This window comes from Pseudophryne corroboree, chromosome 1, assembly GCF_028390025.1.
Source record: "Pseudophryne corroboree isolate aPseCor3 chromosome 1, aPseCor3.hap2, whole genome shotgun sequence".
In the NCBI taxonomy this organism is placed as follows: Eukaryota; Metazoa; Chordata; class Amphibia; order Anura; family Myobatrachidae; genus Pseudophryne; species Pseudophryne corroboree.
Genome location: NC_086444.1, coordinates 1,073,868,451 through 1,073,889,648, shown reverse-complemented (window position 1 = coordinate 1,073,889,648; position 21,198 = coordinate 1,073,868,451).

Genomic DNA, 21,198 nt, shown 5'->3' with positions numbered 1-21,198 from the left:
TGACAAGGGACTATAAAGAAAAATAACTTGGACTAAAAATGAGACAGAACCACAAAATACAAGACAACAATAATGACAAGACAACTTTCAAACACAATACCACACTCAGAAATCGCTACCAACAGTCCTCACCAAACCACAAAATCACCTACCTCCACAGCACAACCTCCCTCCTCCTCACCACTAACTAAACCCACGAGGTGCGGACGGTTTGGGGCGTATTTATATGGTTGCGCACAGACACTCCTACCATCTGAAACACAACCAATCACGAACGGGGATGAAAATCGAAACTGAAAGTGAAAATGCGGGCGCAGGATAAAAAAACCCTGCTCGTTTAACTTAGTGCAAAAACCTGCAAATCCAACAAAAACACGTATGCAAATGACAATGACGGCCGGAAATGTGGAAAAAAAACCCGACTGGCATCGACATCGGGAAACACGAAAACAATAAACTCGAATGCTTAGTAACTTTGCGTATATGGATTCAAAAAGTTGCATGAAAATGCACCCGATACAAAACGAGTTTAAACACTACACAAACCGACTCAAACACGAATATTAGTAAATATTGGCCATAGAGTTAAAATTTGATTAATTATTCAAAACGGGCAGCATACACGGAGAGATGATAACTGCTTGTGGTGTCTTATTGCTTAAGGCATGAAGCAAATGATTCTGCAGATGTTTATTGACTGTAGGTTGGTAATTTTAGGTTACAGAGCAATGGCAAAGTAGAGCTAATTCAATCAGCTTGATCTGCATTGTGAATAAACACCTGGGACACACAAGTAAGTAAAAAGATATGTAATATAAAAGGCTTTAATACAGCCACTTGCTGTGAAGACTCTTTTCAGTCCCAATGTATTTTGACATTGCCCTTAGGATACTCTTAAATCCATGTAAACTTCCACCAAGATGATCATTTAGACAAATCTAAAGATGCTTCTGAAAGAACATGTTATTTCCTTTGGAAAGTAAAGTAAAATATAATAAATATGTTATTAATATTTTTACACTTTCCTGTTAGTAAAAATAACTCTAACCTGGCATTACAGTTGCATATATATGTCAATACTTAAAGGGGATTGTATATTATCATAGCGGTAAATCACAATAAGGCAGAATGACTTGGGTAAAGTAAACCTGGGAAGCTTTTAGTGCCATACAGGGCAGTTACTCATTGATTGTGAAATGTCCATCAGATGCCGCTGTCACAGAAATGAGTCACATGAGATATGTTGAATGTTGATTGATTAGACATTCTTTAATTAACAGTAAAGAGAGAATTTGTTCATCATAGATATGGCTTAGAGACACCATACTGTGTTAAGGTAACGCAGGTTTTACAGTATATACATTTACAAAGAGATAGAAATGAGTAGCACACAGAAAGAATGCTTATATTAGGTAAATCATCAGAGAAGAGGGAGGTTGTTATAGGAAACATTCCAAACAAAAAGAAACCAGCGTTTGAGTAGATTAAGTATACTAAAAATTGTTTTAATTTACAAATACGGCCTCATGCAATATGCATCATATTATATCAACAAACACATGTATTGTCCACTGGACCATTTTTGCTAGTTTTGGTTCTAATTTGTTGTCAGGTTTTGGTTTTGCGCCGTGACTGGTTGTAGTTTATATTTTTTTTAAATAATAATAAAGCTAAAATCCCATCATTTGAGGTTTTATTAACCTCAATAATATTAATTTCCACTCATTTCCAGGCAATTTTTACATATCCTGATGTTTCTAGTTACATCTTTGCTGGCAGTGTGACATAAATGCAGATGCATCGGGTAGTATGCCACGCTGTAGCACCTTCTGCACCATTCAATCCCATGGGATCACAAGTGCGGGCATAGTGCATCCATCCGCTGGCAGGCACTGTCTCACGCCATACATGCCATGGCATGCCGCAGCACTGTCAACAATGAAAACGGACACATCTGTAAGCATTTGCTCTATAGTAATCACTTATTTTGAATCTACCCTCCTGCAGTAGTAGGTTTTGCCAAGTTGAAAATTGCTCCTTAATCTGAATCAGGGACTTTATGTGGAATGCAAAAGACACCAAGACAGGAAGCTTCAAGCATAGGGTTTCTGGTTGTGTTGGTAACAGAAATAGAGATGTCAGGTTGGTACAGTAACCAGAGCCGTAACTAGGTGTGGGCCAGAGGGGCATTGCACACAGCGCAACTGCACTGTGGGCGCACCCTCTGGCAACACCACCGCACGGCCGCTGTCCGCCTCCCACTCTCGTTGCCTCCTGCCGGCCGCCGCTGCAGTACTGTCCTGCACGCAAGGGGAGGGGGATTCTGAGAAAGCCCCCCTGAGGGGGACGTAGACACCTATGCAGCGGGCCCCCCTCCCTCCCTCCTCCTCTCCTGCTGCAGTGTATGTGACCGGGAGACGAAGCAGGCTACGGGACAGGCTCACGGGCAGCGTAGTGGTGCGGTGGACTAGATTTCACTTCCAGCCACACAGAGACGAGAGGCGCCGCGGCCGATCGAAGCAGGCAGCATCAGCGGAAGCAGGACGGAGACTCACTGTATATCAGCCTAACAGTGAGTATGCTGCTGTATCGCGGCTGCCAGGGGGGGGACCAATCGGCACTTGGTGAATCAGTAACCACTGGCACAAAGACTGACAGTGTGTCTGTCAGTGTTGGCCTCACCTCCTGGCAGGCACCCCCCCACCCCCACATACACACACACACGCTGCTGATTGTTGGCCTCACCTACAGCAGTACTGACTACTGAGGCCAACAATCAGCGTGTGTGTGTGTGGGGGGGGTGGGGATGGGTGCCTGCCAGGACAGTGCTGCTAAAGGTGTAAAAAGGCGACGCTGTCTGCCGTAATGTGTAAAAAGGGGGACGCTGTCTGCCGTAATGTGTAAAAAGGGGGACGCTGTCTGCCGTAATGTGTGTAAAAAGGGGGACGCTGTCTGCCGTAATGTGTGTAAAAAGGGGGACGCTGTCTGCCGTAATGTGTGAAAAAGGGGGACGCTGTCTGCCGTACTGTGTGTAAAAAGTGGACGCTGTCTGCTGTAATGTGTAAAAAGGGGACGCTGTCTGCCGTAATGTGTAAAAAGGGGGGCGCTGTCTGCCGTAATGTGTAAAAGGGGCTCTACCTGGTGTAGTGGCGCTACTGTGCGGCGTAATTTGAATAATGGAGACTACTGTGCACCGTAGTATGAATTGCTATTATTTTGTGGCCACGCCCCTTCCACGTGAAGCCACGCCCCTATAAATTTTTCGCGCGCCTACGGCGCGCACTGCCCCTATCTTACATGGGGGGGGGGGGGTGCCACTATCGTTTCTTGCACACAGCGCTAAAATGCCTAGTTACGGCACTGACAGTAACTACTGTTGGCTGAAGGGAACATTATTAATAGTTGAACCTGAAAACCACTGGGATTGCATATAATGAACAAATGGAATTATTTTATGTAGAAAACCAAAACTCCATTCTCTGGGACAGTCAAAGATGAATAGAATACTGGAGTAACCCAGAAACATTCCTTCCTTAGATGGCAAAAAAGTTTTACACTTCTTTGCAATAAATAAACTTTTTTACGTGTTTCTACCGTATACTTATATACTGTAACAATGCAAGTTAGCTGTTGATATGGTGTGGAATGATATTACAAGATTAGCGCAAGTAAAACATATTATTGTAGCCAGCAAGGAATAAATCATAATGATGTGTATTTCGAAATTCATGCTTGGTAAATGCATTAGATTTAAACAATACTTGTATGTGTTTTTTTTTTTTTTCAACATAGATAACTAATCGATTTAAGATACCTGTAGTAGTTTTGAACTCAAAATTACCCATGGAGCAGAAAAACAAGTACTTTGAAATGAGTTCTCTGAACAGTATTTATTTTCATGTAGTACAAAGTTTTTTAAATGACTGTTGACTCTGAAATTGCATTGTGAAGATTTGTTATTATGTCATTCTAATATATTGTGTGTTTACTAGTGATGAGCGCCTGAAATTTTTCGGGTTTTGTGTTTTGGTTTTGGGTTCGGTTCCGCGGCCGTGTTTTGGGTTCGACCGCGTTTTGGCAAAACCTCACCGAATTTTTTTTGTCGGATTCGGGTGTGTTTTGGATTCGGGTGTTTTTTTCAAAAAACCCTAAAAAACAGCTTAAATCATAGAATTTGGGGGTCATTTTGATCCCATATTATTATTAACCTCAAAAACCATAATTTCCACTCATTTTCAGTCTATTCTGAATACCTCACACCTCACAATATTATTTTTAGTCCTAAAATTTGCACCGAGGTCGCTGGATGACTAAGCTAAGCGACCCTAGTGGCCGACACAAACACCTGGCCCATCTAGGAGTGGCACTGCAGTGTCACGCAGGATGTCCCTTCCAAAAAACCCTCCCCAAACAGCACATGACGCAAAGAAAAAAAGAGGCGCAATGAGGTAGCTGTGTGAGTAAGATTAGCGACCCTAGTGGCCGACACAAACACCGGGCCCATTTAGGAGTGGCACTGCAGTGTCACGCAGGATGTCCCTTCCAAAAAACCCTCCCCAAACAGCACATGACGCAAAGAAAAAAAGAGGCGCAATGAGGTAGCTGTGTGAGTAAGATTAGCGACCCTAGTGGCCGACACAAACACCGGGCCCATCTAGGAGTGGCACTGCAGTGTCACGCAGGATGGCCCTTCCAAAAAACACTCCCCAAACAGCACATGACGCAAAGAAAAAAAGAGGCGCAATGAGGTAGCTGACTGTGTGAGTAAGATAAGCGACCCTAGTGGCCGACACAAACACCGGGCCCATTTAGGGGTGGCACTGCAGTGTCACGCAGGATGGCCCTTCCAAAAAACACTCCCCAAACAGCACATGACGCAAAGAAAAAAAGAGGCGCAATGAGGTAGCTGACTGTGTGAGTAAGATAAGCGACCCTAGTGGCCGACACAAACACCGGGCCCATTTAGGAGTGGCACTGCAGTGTCACGCAGGATGTCCCTTCCAAAAAACCCTCCCCAAACAGCACATGACGCAAAGTAAAAAAGAGGCGCAATGAGGTAGCTGTGTGAGTAAGATTAGCGACCGTAGTGGCCGACACAAACACCGGGCCCATTTAGGAGTGGCACTGCAGTGTCACGCAGGATGTCCCTTCCAAAAAACCCTCCCCAAACAGCACATGACGCAAAGAAAAAAAGAGGCGCAATGAGGTAGCTGTGTGAGTAAGATTAGCGACCCTAGTGGCCGACACAAACACCGGGCCCATCTAGGAGTGGCACTGCAGTGTCACGCAGGATGGCCCTTCCAAAAAACACTCCCCAAACAGCACATAACGCAAAGAAAAAAAGAGGCGCAATGAGGTAGCTGACTGTGTGAGTAAGATAAGCGACCCTAGTGGCCGACACAAACACCGGGCCCATTTAGGAGTGGCACTGCAGTGTCACGCAGGATGTCCCTTCCAAAAAACCCTCCCCAAACAGCACATGACGCAAAGAAAAAAAGAGGCGCAATGAGGTAGCTGTGTGAGTAAGATTAGCGACCGTAGTGGCCGACACAAACACCGGGCCCATTTAGGAGTGGCACTGCAGTGTCACGCAGGATGTCCCTTCCAAAAAACCCTCCCCAAACAGCACATGACGCAAAGAAAAAAAGAGGCGCAATGAGGTAGCTGTGTGAGTAAGATTAGCGACCCTAGTGGCCGACACAAACACCGGGCCCATCTAGGAGTGGCACTGCAGTGTCACGCAGGATGGCCCTTCCAAAAAACCCTCCCCAAACAGCACATGACGCAAAGAAAAAAAGAGGCGCAATGAGGTAGCTGACTGTGTGAGTAAGATAAGCGACCCTAGTGGCCGACACAAACACCGGGCCCATTTAGGAGTGGCACTGCAGTGTCACGCAGGATGTCCCTTCCAAAAAACCCTCCCCAAACAGCACATGACGCAAAGAAAAATAAAAGAAAAAAGAGGTGCAAGATGGAATTGTCCTTGGGCCCTCCCACCCACCCTTATGTTGTATAAACAAAACAGGACATGCACACTTTAACCAACCCATCATTTCAGTGACAGGGTCTGCCACACGACTGTGACTGATATGACGGGTTGGTTTGGACCCCCCCCAAAAAAGAAGCAATTAATCTCTCCTTGCACAAACTGGCTCTACAGAGGCAAGATGTCCACCTCATCATCATCCTCCGATATATCACCGTGTACATCCCCCTCCTCACAGATTATCAATTCGTCCCCACTGGAATCCACCATCTCAGCTCCCTGTGTACTTTGTGGAGGCAATTGCTGCTGGTCAATGTCTCCGCGGAGGAATTGATTATAATTCATTTTAATGAACATCATCTTCTCCACATTTTCTGGATGTAACCTCGTACGCCGATTGCTGACAAGGTGAGCGGCGGCACTAAACACTCTTTCGGAGTACACACTTGTGGGAGGGCAACTTAGGTAGAATAAAGCCAGTTTGTGCAATGGCCTCCAAATTGCCTCTTTTTCCTGCCAGTATAAGTATGGACTGTGTGACGTGCCTACTTGGATGCGGTCACTCATATAATCCTCCACCATTCTTTCAATGGTGAGAGAATCATATGCAGTGACAGTAGACGACATGTCCGTAATCGTTGTCAGGTCCTTCAGTCCGGACCAGATGTCAGCATCAGCAGTCGCTCCAGACTGCCCTGCATCACCGCCAGCGGGTGGGCTCGGAATTCTGAGCCTTTTCCTCGCACCCCCAGTTGCGGGAGAATGTGAAGGAGGAGATGTTGACAGGTCGCGTTCCGCTTGACTTGAAAATTTTCTCACCAGCAGGTCTTTCAACCCCAGCAGACTTGTGTCTGCCGGAAAGAGAGATCCAAGGTAGGCTTTAAATCTAGGATCGAGCATGGTGGCCAAAATGTAGTGCTCTGATTTCAACAGATTGACCACCCGTGAATCCTTGTTAAGCGAATTAAGGGCTCCATCCACAAGTCCCACATGCCTAGCGGAATCGCTCCGTGTTAGCTCCTCCTTCAATGTCTCCAGCTTCTTCTGCAAAAGCCTGATGAGGGGAATGACCTGACTCAGGCTGGCAGTGTCTGAACTGACTTCACGTGTGGCAAGTTCAAAGGGCAGCAGAACCTTGCACAACGTTGAAATCATTCTCCACTGCGCTTGAGACAGGTGCATTCCACCTCCTATATCGTGCTCAATTGTATAGGCTTGAATGGCCTTTTGCTGCTCCTCCAACCTCTGAAGCATATAGAGGGTTGAATTCCACCTCGTTACCACTTCTTGCTTCAGATGATGGCAGGGCAGGTTCAGTAGTTTTTGGTGGTGCTCCAGTCTTCTGTACGTGGTGCCTGTACGCCGAAAGTGTCCCGCAATTCTTCTGGCCACCGACAGCATCTCTTGCACGCCCCTGTCGTTTTTTAAATAATTCTGCACCACCAAATTCAAGGTATGTGCAAAACATGGGACGTGCTGGAATTTGCCCATATTTAATGCACACACAATATTGCTGGCGTTGTCCGATGCCACAAATCCACAGGAGAGTCCAATTGGGGTAAGCCATTCCGCGATGATCTTCCTCAGTTGCCGTAAGAGGTTTTCAGCTGTGTGCGTATTCTGGAAGGCGGTGATACAAAGCGTAGCCTGCCTAGGAAAGAGTTGGCGTTTGCGAGATGCTGCTACTGGTGCCGCCGCTGCTGTTCTTGCGGCGGGAGTCCATACATCTACCCAGTGGGCTGTCACAGTCATATAGTCCTGACCCTGCCCTGCTCCACTTGTCCACATGTCCGTGGTTAAGTGGACATTGGGTACAGCTGCATTTTTTAGGACACTGGTGACTCTTTTTCTGAGGTCTGTGTAAATTTTCGGTATCGCCTGCCTAGAGAAATGGAACCTAGATGGTATTTGGTACCGGGGACACAGTACCTCCAACAAGTCTCTAGTTGGCTCTGCAGTAATGATGGATACCGGAACCACGTTTCTCACCACCAAGGATGCCAAGGCCTCAGTTATCCGCTTTGCAGTAGGATGACTGCTGTGATATTTCATCTTCCTCGCAAAGGACTGTTGGACAGTCAATTGCTTGGTGGAAGTAGTAAAAGTGGTCTTACGACTTCCCCTCTGGGATGACCATCGACTCCCAGCAGCAACAACAGCAGTGCCAGCAGCAGTAGGCGTTACACGCAAGGATGCATCGGAGGAATCCCAGGCAGGAGAGGACTCGTCAGAATTGCCAGTGACATGGCCTGCAGGACTATTGGCATTCCTGGGGAAGGAGGAAATTGACACTGAGGGAGTTGGTGGGGTGGTTTGCGTGAGCTTGGTTACAAGAGGAAGGGATTTACTGGTCAGTGGACTGCTTCCGCTGTCACCCAAAGTTTTTGAACTTGTCACTGACTTATTATGAATGCGCTGCAGGTGACGTATAAGGGAGGATGTTCCGAGGTGGTTAACGTCCTTACCCCTACTTATTACAGCTTGACAAAGGGAACACACGGCTTGACACCTGTTGTCCGCATTTCTGTTGAAATACCTCCACACCGAAGAGCTGATTTTTTTGGTATTTTCACCAGGCATGTCAACGGCCATATTCCTCCCACGGACAACAGGTGTCTCCCCGGGTGCCTGACTTAAACAAACCACCTCACCATCAGAATCCTCCTGGTCAATTTCCTCCCCAGCGCCAGCAACACCCATATCCTCCTCATCCTGGTGTACTTCAACACTGACATCTTCAATCTGACTATCAGGAACTGGACTGCGGGTGCTCCTTCCAGCACTTGCAGGGGGCGTGCAAATGGTGGAAGGCGCATGCTCTTCACGTCCAGTGTTGGGAAGGTCAGGCATCGCAACCGACACAATTGGACTCTCCTTGTGGATTTGGGATTTCGAAGAACGCACAGTTCTTTGCGGTGCTACTGCTTTTGCCAGCTTGAGACTTTTCATTTTTCTAGCGAGAGGCTGAGTGCCTCCATCCTCATGTGAAGCTGAACCACTAGCCATGAACATAGGCCAGGGCCTCAGCCGTTCCTTGCCACTCCGTGTGGTAAATGGCATATTGGCAAGTTTACGCTTCTCCTCCGACAATTTTATTTTAGGTTTTGGAGTCCGTTTTTTACTGATATTTGGTGTTTTGGATTTGACATGCTCTGTACTATGACATTGGGCATCGGCCTTGGCAGACGACGTTGCTGGCATTTCATCGTCTCGGCCATGACTAGTGGCAGCAGCTTCAGCACGAGGTGGAAGTGGATCTTGATCTTTCCCTAATTTTGGAACCTCAACATTTTTGTTCTCCATATTTTAATAGGCACAACTAAAAGGCACCTCAGGTAAACAATGGAGATGGATGGATACTAGTATACAATTATGGACGGACTGCCGAGTGCCGACACAGAGGTAGCTACAGCCGTGAACAACCGTACTGTACTGTGTCTGCTGCTAATATAGACTGGTTGATAAAGAGATGTAGTAGTATGTATAAGTATAAAGAAGAAAGAAAAAAAAACCACGGGTAGGTGGTATACAATTATGGACGGACTGCCGAGTGCCGACACAGAGGTAGCTACAGCCGTGGACTACCGTACTGTACTGTGTCTGCTGCTAATATAGACTGGTTGATAAAGAGATGTAGTAGTATGTATAAGTATAAAGAAGAAAGAAAAAAAAACCACGGGTAGGTGGTATACAATTATGGACGGACTGCCGAGTGCCGACACAGAGGTAGCTACAGCCGTGGACTACCGTACTGTACTGTGTCTGCTGCTAATATAGACTGGTTGATAAAGAGATGTAGTAGTATGTATAAGTATAAAGAAGAAAGAAAAACCACGGGTAGGTGGTATACAATTATGGACGGACTGCCGAGTGCCGACACAGAGGTAGCTACAGCCGTGGACTACCGTACTGTACTGTGTCTGCTGCTAATATAGACTGGTTGATAAAGAGATGTAGTAGTATGTATAAGTATAAAGAAGAAAGAAAAAAACCACGGGTAGGTGGTATACAATTATGGACGGACTGCCGAGTGCCGACACAGAGGTAGCTACAGCCGTGGACTACCGTACTGTACTGTGTCTGCTGCTAATATAGACTGGTTGATAAAGAGATGTAGTAGTATGTATAAGTATAAAGAAGAAAGAAAAAAAAACCACGGGTAGGTGGTATACAATTATGGACGGACTGCCGAGTGCCGACACAGAGGTAGCTACAGCCGTGGACTACCGTACTGTACTGTGTCTGCTGCTAATATAGACTGGTTGATAAAGAGATGTAGTAGTATGTATAAGTATAAAGAAGAAAGAAAAAAAAACCACGGGTAGGTGGTATACAATTATGGACGGACTGCCGAGTGCCGACACAGAGGTAGCTACAGCCGTGGACTACCGTACTGTACTGTGTCTGCTGCTAATATAGACTGGTTGATAAAGAGATGTAGTAGTATGTATAAGTATAAAGAAGAAAGAAAAAAAAACCACGGGTAGGTGGTATACAATTATGGACGGACTGCCGAGTGCCGACACAGAGGTAGCTACAGCCGTGGACTACCGTACTGTACTGTGTCTGCTGCTAATATAGACTGGTTGATAAAGAGATGTAGTAGTATGTATAAGTATAAAGAAGAAAGAAAAAAAAACCACGGGTAGGTGGTATACAATTATGGACGGACTGCCGAGTGCCGACACAGAGGTAGCTACAGCCGTGGACTACCGTACTGTACTGTGTCTGCTGCTAATACAGACTGGTTGATAAAGAGATGTAGTAGTATGTATAAGTATAAAGAAGAAAGAAAAAAAACCACTGGTAGGTGGTATACAATTATGGACGGACTGCCGAGTGCCGACACAGAGGTAGCTACAGCCGTGGACTACCGTACTGTACTGTGTCTGCTGATAATATAGACTGGTTGATAAAGAGATGTAGTAGTATGTATAAGTATAAAGAAGAAAGAAAAAAAAAACCACGGGTAGGTGGTATACAATTATGGACGGACTGCCGAGTGCCGACACAGAGGTAGCTACAGCCGTGGACTACCGTACTGTACTGTGTCTGCTGCTAATATAGACTGGTTGATAAAGAGATGTAGTAGTATGTATAAGTATAAAGAAGAAAGAAAAAAAAACCACGGGTAGGTGGTATACAATTATGGATGGACTGCCGAGTGCCGACACAGAGGTAGCTACAGCCGTGGACTACCGTACTGTACTGTGTCTGCTGCTAATATAGACTGGTTGATAAAGAGATGTAGTAGTATGTATAAGTATAAAGAAGAAAGAAAAAAAAACCACGGGTAGGTGGTATACAATTATGGACGGACTGCCGAGTGCCAACACAGAGGTAGCTACAGCCGTGGACTACCGTACTGTACTGTGTCTGCTGCTAATATAGACTGGTTGATAAAGAGATGTAGTAGTATGTATAAGTATAAAGAAGAAAGAAAAAAAAACCACGGGTAGGTGGTATACAATTATGGACGGACTGCCGAGTGCCGACACAGAGGTAGCTACAGCCGTGAACTACCGTACTGTACTGTGTCTGCTGCTAATATAGACTGGTTGATAAAGAGATGTAGTAGTATGTATGTATAAAGAAGAAAGAAAAAAAAACCTCGGGTAGGTGGTATACAATTATGGACGGACTGCCGAGTGCCGACACAGAGGTAGCTACAGCCGTGAACTACCGTACTGTACTGTGTCTGCTGCTAATATAGACTGGTTGATAAAGAGATGTAGTAGTATGTATGTATAAAGAAGAAAGAAAAAAAAACCTCGGGTAGGTGGTATACAATTATGGACGGACTGCCGAGTGCCGACACAGAGGTAGCTACAGCCGTGAACTACCGTACTGTACTGTGTCTGCTGCTAATATAGACTGGTTGATAAAGAGATGTAGTAGTATGTATGTATAAAGAAGAAAGAAAAAAAAACCACGGGTAGGTGGTATACAATTATGGACGGACTGCCGAGTGCCGACACAGAGGTAGCTACAGCCGTGGACTACCGTACTGTACTGTGTCTGCTGCTAATATAGACTGGTTGATAAAGAGATGTAGTAGTATGTATAAGTATAAAGAAGAAAGAAAAAAAACCACGGGTAGGTGGTATACAATTATGGACGGACTGCCGAGTGCCGACACAGAGGTAGCTACAGCCGTGGACTACCGTACTGTACTGTGTCTGCTGCTAATATAGACTGGTTGATAAAGAGATGTAGTAGTATGTATAAGTATAAAGAAGAAAGAAAAAAAACCCACGGGTAGGTGGTATACAATTATGGACGGACTGCCGAGTGCCGACACAGAGGTAGCTACAGCCGTGGACTACCGTACTGTACTGTGTCTGCTGCTAATATAGACTGGTTGATAAAGAGATGTAGTAGTATGTATAAGTATAAAGAAGAAAGAAAAAAAAACCACGGGTAGGTGGTATACAATTATGGACGGACTGCCGAGTGCCGACACAGAGGTAGCTACAGCCGTGGACTACCGTACTGTACTGTGTCTGCTGCTAATATAGACTGGTTGATAAAGAGATGTAGTAGTATGTATAAGTATAAAGAAGAAAGAAAAAAAAACCACGGGTAGGTGGTATACAATTATGGACGGACTGCCGAGTGCCGACACAGAGGTAGCTACAGCCGTGGACTACCGTACTGTACTGTGTCTGCTGCTAATATAGACTGGTTGATAAAGAGATGTAGTAGTATGTATAAGTATAAAGAAGAAAGAAAAAAAAAACCACGGTTAGGTGGTATACAATTATGGATGGACTGCCGAGTGCCGACACAGAGGTAGCTACAGCCGTGGACTACCGTACTGTACTGTGTCTGCTGCTAATATAGACTGGTTGATAAAGAGATGTAGTAGTATGTATAAGTATAAAGAAGAAAGAAAAAAAAACCACGGGTAGGTGGTATACAATTATGGACGGACTGCCGAGTGCCGACACAGAGGTAGCTACAGCCGTGGACTACCGTACTGTACTGTGTCTGCTGCTAATATAGACTGGTTGATAAAGAGATGTAGTAGTATGTATAAGTATAAAGAAGAAAGAAAAAAAAACCACGGGTAGGTGGTATACAATTATGGACGGACTGCCGAGTGCCGACACAGAGGTAGCTACAGCCGTGGACTACCGTACTGTACTGTGTCTGCTGCTAATATAGACTGGTTGATAAAGAGATGTAGTAGTATGTATAAGTATAAAGAAGAAAGAAAAAAAAACCACGGGTAGGTGGTATACAATTATGGACGGACTGCCGAGTGCCGACACAGAGGTAGCTACAGCCGTGGACTACCGTACTGTACTGTGTCTGCTGCTAATATAGACTGGTTGATAAAGAGATGTAGTAGTATGTATAAGTATAAAGAAGAAAGAAAAAAAAACCACGGGTAGGTGGTATACAATTATGGACGGACTGCCGAGTGCTGACACAGAGGTAGCTACAGCCGTGGACTACCGTACTGTACTGTGTCTGCTGCTAATATAGACTGGTTGATAAAGAGATGTAGTAGTATGTATAAGTATAAAGAAGAAAAAAAAAAAAAACACGGGTAGGTGGTATACAATTATGGACGGACTGCCGAGTGCCGACACAGAGGTAGCTACAGCCGTGAACTACCGTACTGTACTGTGTCTGCTGCTAATATAGACTGGTTGATAAAGAGATGTAGTAGTATGTATGTATAAAGAAGAAAGAAAAAAAAACCTCGGGTAGGTGGTATACAATTATGGACGGACTGCCGAGTGCCGACACAGAGGTAGCTACAGCCGTGAACTACCGTACTGTACTGTGTCTGCTGCTAATATAGACTGGTTGATAAAGAGATGTAGTAGTATGTATGTATAAAGAAGAAAGAAAAAAAAACCACGGGTAGGTGGTATACAATTATGGACGGACTGCCGAGTGCCGACACAGAGGTAGCTACAGCCGTGAACTACCGTACTGTACTGTGTCTGCTGCTAATATAGACTGGTTGATAAAGAGATGTAGTAGTATGTATGTATAAAGAAGAAAGAAAAAAAAACCACGGGTAGGTGGTATACAATTATGGACGGACTGCCGAGTGCCGACACAGAGGTAGCTACAGCCGTGGACTACCGTACTGTACTGTGTCTGCTGCTAATATAGACTGGTTGATAAAGAGATGTAGTAGTATGTATGTATAAAGAAGAAAGAAAAAAAAACCACGGGTAGGTGGTATACAATTATGGACGGACTGCCGAGTGCCGACACAGAGGTAGCTACAGCCGTGGACTACCGTACTGTACTGTGTCTGCTGCTAATATAGACTGGTTGATAAAGAGATGTAGTAGTATGTATGTATAAAGAAGAAAGAAAAAAAAAACCACGGGTAGGTGGTATACAATTATGGATGGACTGCCGAGTGCCGACACAGAGGTAGCTACAGCCGTGAACTACCGTACTGTGTCTGCTGCGACTAGATGATAAATAATGATATAAAAAATATATATATATCACTACTGCAGCCGGACAGGTATATATTATATAATGACGGACCTGCTGGACACTGTCTGTCAGCAGAATGAGTTTTTTATAGAATAAAAAAAAAAACACCACACAAGTGAAGTCACACGACGAGTGTTTAACTTTTTCAGGCAATCACAATATAGTATACTACTAACTATACTGGTGGTCAGTGTGGTCAGGTCACTGGTCAGTCACACTGGCAGTGGCACTCCTGCAGCAAAAGTGTGCACTGTTTAATTTTAATATAATATGTACTCCTGGCTCCTGCTATAACCTATAACTGGCACTGCAGTGCTCCCCAGTCTCCCCCACAATTATAAGCTGTGTGAGCTGAGCACAGTCAGATATATATACATAGATGATGCAGCACACTGGGCTGAGCAGTGCACACAGATATGGTATGTGACTGAGTCACTGTGTGTATCGTTTTTTTCAGGCAGAGAACGGATATATTAAATAAAACTGCACTGTCTGGTGGTCACTGTGGTCAGTCACTAGTAAACTCTGCACTCTCTACACTTCTACAGTACTCCTAAGCTCCAGTAAATCAGGTCAATCTCTCTCTCTCTCTCTCTCTTCTAATCTAAATGGAGAGGACGCCAGCCACGTCCTCTCCCTATCAATCTCAATGCACGTGTGAAAATGGCGGCGACGCGCGGCTCCTTATATAGAATCCGAGTCTCGCGAGAATCCGACAGCGTCATGATGACGTTCGGGCGCGCTCGGGTTAACCGAGCAAGGCGGGAGGATCCGAGTCTGCTCGGACCCGTGAAAAAAACCATGAAGTTCGGGCGGGTTCGGATTCAGAGAAACCGAACCCGCTCATCTCTAGTGTTTACAACCTCAGTGAGAGACAAATCATGCAACTGTGACAGCCCACAGCTCTGAATGAACAAAGAACACACTACAAGAAAAGAAAGAAAAAATATTAGCCCTCATTCCGAGTTGTTCGCTCGCTAGCTGCTTTTAGCAGCATTGCACACGCTAAGCCGCCGCCTTCTGGAAGTGTTTTTAGCTTAGCAGAATTGCGAACGAAAGAAATTTCTTAGCAGTTTCTGAGTAGCTCAAGACTTACTCAGCCATTGCGATCAGTTCAGTCAGTTTCGTTCCTGGTTTGACGTCAGAAACACACCCAGCGTTCGCCCAGACACTCCCCCATTTCTCCAGACACTCCCGCGTTTTACCCAGAAACGCCAGCGTTTTTTCGCACATGCCCAGAAAACGGCAAGTTTCTGCCCAGAAACACCCATTTCCTGTCAATCACAGTACAATCACCAGAACGATGAAAAATCCTCGTTATGCCATGAGTAAAATACCTAACTTTTGTGTAAAATAACTAAGTGCATGCGCTCTGCGAACCTTGCGCATGCGCAGTAAGCGATTAATCGCAATATAGCGAAAATTGGCAACGAGCGAACAACTCGGAATGAGGGCCATAACGCTCTCGCTCTCTCTCACTCCCTCTCTTTCTTTCTCTTTATTGACAACTGTTAGATTATAGAAAGTTAAGTTTGCATAATGAGAAATTCCAAGTTTTCCAGGACAAGGATACTTCATTTTAAGGAAAATCGAGAGCGTTAAATGGGAAAATATGTCTATGAACACTGGCAAAGCCATACCCATTTAGGTAATGCTAACCAACCTTGGCATGAACCACTAATGTTGAGATAACACAATTTGCCTGTTGACCGTACTAATTGTTAATATAAATATACTTTGTGCTGCCACTGGTACTTAAAAAAGAAGTTGTGGTTGTCTTGAAAATACAATGTTTGGTAATGCCTTGCACAATCAATCATATGACAGGTTTCAATTTAAATTGATCTTTGTGATCATAAAGTATTTGTTTTTTCTATCTGTACTACTGTAAAGAGGTAGGATATATGTAAAATGTTGTTTTATCAGTGTTAAGATGAATCCAAAATATGGTACTAAAGAATATTGACCTTTCCATTCTAACCAGGCTTCAGGCCCATATCCAACCTTCCTCTAATGTGAAGATCCTTAAAGCAGTCCTTGTTTGTTTCCCTGGGTTTTGCACAACAAATTTCTTTCTCCCAAATCCCATATACAGTACATAATATATTTTATTTTTCATGAGCTATGGCATGTGTCCCTATAGAAGAGATGTGTAGAGCCTTAAGCCCAGGGTCAGATTAAGGCTAGTAGGAGTCCCTGGGCAACAAATGTGTTGGGGGCTCCCACCAATGAAATTGACACTGCACCCCCCCACTTTCACTACTTTGCTCCTAAGGGGAGCAGGAGAGAGAGTGATGGCAGTGAGATAGACAAAGAGGGTTTCAGGGAGAAAGAGCAAGATGGAGGGAACATGGGAGACAGAGATGGGGAAGCATAGGTGTTTCTATCATGGGTGCAATGGTGCACATGGGCCACTGGATCCAGGTGGCCCACTCCACACAAATTGCACCCATATTGTTTTAATACTCACTTTTCCAGAGTCCCTTGATGAGCGCTGCAGCCACACCAGCCATGGCAAAAAATTGCATCCAAAATTTTGTCTCTGAGCCACTGCGGGCGCCATGTTTCCAGAGACCTGAGCATGCGCAGAAGATTCCAGAATACTTCCGGAGCCTACAATGCTATAAAGAGGAGGGGCCCACCCGGAGTTAGCACAAGGGCCCCCTCCTCTCTTAAAATGCCTCTATGGGGAAGAGGGGGGAGAATGAGAGAGAGAGAGAGAGAGAGAGAGAGAGACAATATCAGAGAGAAAGAGAGATTAGTGAGATATAAACAGAGGGTGTCAGAGAGAGAGAAAGGGTGTCAGTTAGAGAGAGGAGGGAGAAAGAGAATAGAGAGAGACACAGTGTCAGAGAGAGTGGGTGTTCAGGGAGTGAGAAAGAGGGTGTTAGTGCAAGAAAGAGAGAGAAAAGGTGTCAGGAAAAGAGATGGAATGAGAGGAAGAGAGGGGAGAGCGAGATAGGGAGCCAGGGAGATAGAGAGAGAAAGAGGGGAGTGAGAGAGAGGGTGTCAGGGAGAGAGAGAGAGAGAGAGAGAGAGAGATAAGGAAAGAGAGGGGAGCGAGAGAAGGAAAGAGGGGAGATAGACAGAGAGAAGAGCAACAGACTAAGAGAGGGTGATGGAGAGAGAGAGGGATGAGAGGGGAAAGAGAAAGAGTGAGGGTATCAGGGAGAGTTATATGGGAGCAAAATAGGGAGAGAGATGGTGTCAGGGAGAGAGGAAAAGGGAGAAGAGTGAGGAGGAGAGACAGGATGTCAGGGAGAGAGAGAGGGGAGCAAGAGAGAGAGAGTGTGTGTCAGGGAGAGAAAAAGGATGAGACAAAAGGGCAGATGTACTAAGCCAAGGAGAGAGATAAAGTGGACAGAGATAAAGTACCAACCAATCTTCTCCTAACTGTCATTTTTAAACACAGCCGGTAACATGACAGTTCGGAGATGATTGGCTGGCACTTTATCTCTGTCCACTTTATCTCCCTCCAATGCTTAGTACATAGACCCCAAAGTGAGGTAGAGAAGGAGGAGAGCAAAAAAGAAAGAGGGAGGGGGAGTGAGTGATTGAGAGAAAGGGTTGTCAGGGAGTGAGGGAGACAGTGGGTGGAGCAAGAGAGAGGGAGGAAGAGTGTATGGGGAATGAAAGAGGGTGAGACAAAGAGTGGGAGAGAGAGAGGGGTGCAAGTGAAAGAGAGGGTGGGGGAGTGAGCAGGTTAGAGAGATGTGTCAGGAAGAGAGAGACAGGGTCAGGCAGAGACACAGAACAAGAGAGTATGTCAGAGAGACAGAGAGTGTGTTAGGCAGAGAAAGAGGATGAGACAAAGAGAGGGAGAGAGGGGTGCAAGTGAGAGAGGGAGGGACAGTGAGAGACACTTCCTGCTACAGACTGGCTAGGCTTCAGCACAGGTCTCTGATGGGGGCAATATTTTCCACAGTGTGGAAGACCCCAGTGTGTGGGGGCCCTGGAAAACCACCCCACCTATAATCCAGCCTTGTTTAAGCTTTACAATGTATAGTGTAGCTCAGATTTTTAAGATGATGCCTTGTGTCATTAGTATGAATATCTGCTAATCTGCATTGATCGGTTATTGGGATGGGAAAAATCATACCCTAAAAGTAAAATTGGTGCTCCAATGGTTTCCTACGCTGCAGGAACTCACTTTAAAAATCATCTAATAGCACATGTTATTGAACAATTAAATACAGTATACTGTAAATTAGGGATATGTGCCGGTCCATTTTTGCTGGATTTGGATTGGTTCTGATTTGTCAGCTGTCTTTGGATTTGAATTTGCAAACTGCCGTGACTGGATTTGGAATTTTTTGAATAATTGACAAATAAAGCTAAAATTGTTTAATTTGGGCCTTTTTGTTCCTAGAGTATTATTAACATTAATAACATTAATTTCCAGTCATTTACAATCAATTTTGACCACCTCACAGCTTATAATATTGTTTTCACCATTATTGGCCAAAGGATGCAGCGACTTGGTTGGTTATTAAGCGATAGAGTAGTGGCACAAATGCATGGCAGTTTATAGCACATCTTGGAAACTATGCCACACAGCAGTTGCAGAAATGAAAGTTGGTGCAATATGGAACGGTCCTTGGGCCCTTCCTCCTACCCTTATGTTGGATATTAAAAAGGACATGCACAGTTTAAAAAAACCAAGCACTTCAGCACCAAGGACTGACACTTTTGTGGCTAAAGTGCTTGCTTTGTTTGGGCACCTACAAAACAGTACTTTGGAAGGACTACTTCTGATCACTAAAGATGAGGATGTTGATAATGAGTGTATTAATTACATTATAATATTTTACAATAAATTTCATGTCTTCACTGCAAATTATGTAACATGGGGGAGTTGCCTAGATGGCTAATGTTTCTACCTCTATTAACTTTGGCCTCGCAAATGCAGCACATGCCTTCACAAACATTGTCAGGATTGGGGTAAAAATAATCCCACACCCAAGAGGTGGCTTTTTTGGTCTTCTGTCCAGGCATCGCAATGGCTTTCTTTTTATCATGGTCAACAACTGCAGCCACTCGTGGCTGACTTACACAAATAACAAGATCATCAACATCTTCACTCATCCTGACCCACTTCCACACATGAATTCTCAATTTCTATTATGTCCTCCTCATCATCACTATCTTTACTTGTACTGCTCTCCGCATGTGCAGATGGTGCAGAAATGGTGGGAGGAGGTATAAGAGAATTCTCTATGAGTGTTATGATTACACTCAGTTCCGTAGGTTTATAGGTGGTGCCTTATGATGCTCACTCAATTACCCATTGCCCAGCAGTCTTTTAGTCTCCTGCAGCCAAAGACTTTGCCTATAGCAACCGCCTTTCCAGGGTGAATTAGGTCCACCCCGTACTCAGATGCCCCCAGGTTTTATGTATATACAAGGTGACTATCGGAGGCTGGGCAGGGGTAAATGCAGTATGGGGAGACGTTACCTGACACAACCTTACTACTGTGCTAAGGCACAGACTGAGGAAAATATGAGGAATGCACATATCACTATACACATGCAACAATGCACAGGGTGTTATGAACAACAAGACTGTAAGTACAAATGATTTCAAAATGCAACAATGCACAAGGTGGATACAATAAAGAAATGCAAGCAAGACTGTGCCTGTGTGGAAACTCCACACCAAAATCTTAATACAAGACTAGCTGGATCAGATCAGGAGGTCAATCAGGCAGGGTCTCAGAATCACAAACTTGACAGGTTCTCACAGGAGCTGACATCTTCTCACAAGAGTAGGAACTGTCACCAGCGAGGGAGAGACCAGGAAGGGAATATAAATGGTGCTGCACCAATCAGAACCCAGGAGTCTTAATTAATAAACTCTATGCAGCAGCTCTGCTGCATGTAGAGCTACAGCTGAGAAACTAATTACCCAGCAACGGGTAATGCCATCTACCTCTGGTGTCCCCACTGCTAGGAGTACAGCGGCTCCCAGCGCCAGGCGTCAGCCTATTGCTAGGCACTAGACGAGGACCGGAAGGCTGTGCACCTGTCTCCTAAGTAACGGCTGGGACGTGTACCTCCCAGCGCTAACAATGGGGACAGTGTGAGAAATGTCAGACTCAAAAATAGCTAACATGGACACCCCTAAACATTCCTCAGGAATGTTGACAGTTCTGATCACACAGTTTGTTCTACTACCTTAGTGGTTTTCATTTTTTTTATACCTCTTCTAGACTCTGAGTGAAAAGTTCATCATGAGAGGCAGAAGAAGAGGCCTCACTGACAGTTGCAGAACCAGCACTCAGAAATAAAGGCCAAGGCCTGAGCTTTTCTTTGCCATTGCGTTTGGTGAATGGCATCTTGACAATTTTATGTTTCTCTGTACCAAACCTTCTCTTTATAAGAGATGTTTTTTTCTTTACCACTGTATATTGGGTTTTTCGGTTTCACATACCCTGACTTAGATCCGCTATACCCTTGAGCAGAGCACTGACTTTAGTAGATGCTAGGCCATAGTCATCATCATGACTGGTGGCAGCAGGTTGTTTTTTTCTAAACCGATTGTTATCCATTTTAACTGTGTGAATCACAGGGTTAGATACGCGTGAAGGGTACAGCGCACCAAATAGTACACAAACAATAGAAATGAACAATATATTTTTGATATAACTTGCAGCTCCTTTCAAACTACGTGAATCACAGGGTTACATGCAAGTGAAGAAAGTGCACTAGGGTACAGCGCACCAAATAGTACAAACAATATA